The 2,069-nt window shown below is 29.9% G+C and overlaps 1 long non-coding RNA gene across 4 annotated transcripts in view; it reads right to left on the minus strand.

Moving 5' to 3' along the window:
• Positions 1-217: 217 nt before the first annotated feature.
• The window catches only part of LOC136066377 (uncharacterized), a 6,831-nt gene continuing 4,979 nt past the window's right edge, over positions 218-2,069 (minus strand). For all 4 annotated transcript variants that reach the window (XR_010627819.1, XR_010627820.1, XR_010627821.1 and 1 more), the window contains exon 4: positions 218-824. This is a non-coding gene — a long non-coding RNA (uncharacterized LOC136066377). The remainder of the gene's footprint in view (positions 825-2,069) is intronic.

Raw genomic sequence — 2,069 nt, forward strand, 5'->3', positions numbered from 1 at the left:
CATAATTGATTGTTCTTATACAATTAAATACTTATGATTCAATTGAACAGAGACAACTCAAGAACACATGGCAACCTAGATTGACAATGCAGTTAGAAAAGTTTTCAATAAAAATCATTTACTTTAAAACCTGATTTCTATTTGAAACTATTAGAAATTCATCTAAACAATAAAAAAAAAAATATGATTGAACTTATTAAAAGCATGGAAGAACTAATACATCAAAAGAAATCTAATTGAACAATCAAATATGTCGTTGATAAAATCCTAGAAAGAATCACATTAAATATTCATACTGTATAGAAAAAACATAACCCTTAGCCCTAGCAAAGAGTTTAGGCTGCCATTAGAGAAAGGAAAATACAAGTTTTTCTCTGCCCAAAATTTGTTCTCACAGCCTCCTTTCAAAACCCTAATGTCTATGTGTCCAAAGAAAAATATAACTTTTACTATTTTAATTTCCATCTAGGTTTACAGTAGTAACTTGTGAGTTAATTTCGGCCTTCAAAAATTGAGGATTTCAAAAAACTCAAAACTGGAAAGTTGTAGATATTTAAGTCATGGTTCCAACCCATCTAGCCTTGTGTCAATCGGATTTTTGAGGAGAGAGATATGCCCAAAATACTGATCAGTGATCAAATCAAATTTTTCCTTTTCAAATTCTGCCTCTTTGATTTCATTCCTTTTTTGAAGCTTCCAATCATTGTAGATGATCCAAGCACTCCAGCTGCACCTCCTTAGACATTTAAGCATGGTCCTTTAATTCTAGTTTGGCCTCAATTCTCTCACAAATTCTTGTAAACTCATCTTTCTCACATGATTTCCTAAAAGTAGAAAATTACACACAATATAAAGCATCTTATTCAAGAAATTATGTAAAAATAAATAATAGGGACTAATGCAAATCATGGCTTAATTATACAAATTAAGTATAGTAATAAGGAGATAACGCCCACATAAACATATAATAAGTATACATTTTAAGGCGTTATCACCAAGCTACAAATGATGACCAAGAGATCATGAGGTTCCTAATTAGTAAGCACCCATCAAAATATATCCCAAGTATTCAAAGCGATTACAACAAACAACAACGTTTTCATGATTTTAGGATTCTTACTGTCACTATCCAGTTTACATTATGTACAATGAGGCTTTAGAGAATTTGATTGAACAATAAAAATCTGAACAAAATATTTATTTTTGAACACTAAACTAAAACTCTTGGTAAAGTTAGAGACAATCATTACAATGAAACTAAATTGTTGATAGTAAAAGTATATTTCTAAAGAACTTGCAATACTTTAGAAGGACGTCTAAACGAATTCCCTATAATTTATATTAAATAACTTGCAATACTTCAGAAGGAAGTCTAAACCAATTCCCTATAATTCCCTATTTTAAAAAAGCATAATTTTAAGGCTGTAGCGTTTTCAGTGTTGTTGAGCCTAAATTGAGAAAATGGCTTAAACATTTACTCTACAATAACATAATGGCTAGTCTATATATAAAAAGAGTCATTAGGCTCATGAATAGTAATTTTGGTTTAGTGAGTTGCCTTTTTCGTTTTTTTTTTTTTTTTTTTTTACCCTTCATGTTCACCAACTTGGTTTAAGCTTTTTTTTTTTTTTTTAAGGATCTTTATATGTTTACTTTCTACTTGTAATGTAAGCTTACATTGTATACACACAAAAAGTGGCAAATATTATATACATTTGCAAAAAAAAAAATGTACAAATTTTGCAAATGTGTACAACATTTGCCAATTTTTACGTGTTTACAATATAAATTTACCCCAAACTTGTCAACATGTGCTAATAATAGCCTTTTAGACATTTGTGACACTTGATCTTGACCAAAATGTTTCCTCATTCCTTTAGATCCAATTTTTCCACCATGTTCTATAATGAGTTACATACAATCATCGTAGAACTCCTAATCATAAATTGAGGCAAGTTTTCAAGAACTCCATAGAACTCCAATTTATGGTTTTCTTCCACGCTATCTATATGGGAGAGTGCACCATCAAGTGCATAATTCAATGTAAACATTCATTTCTAGTCTAGCAA

The sequence above is a fragment of the Quercus suber genome, unplaced genomic scaffold (genome assembly GCF_002906115.3).
Source record: "Quercus suber isolate HL8 unplaced genomic scaffold, Cork oak 2.0 scaffold_33, whole genome shotgun sequence".
In the NCBI taxonomy this organism is placed as follows: Eukaryota; Viridiplantae; Streptophyta; class Magnoliopsida; order Fagales; family Fagaceae; genus Quercus; species Quercus suber.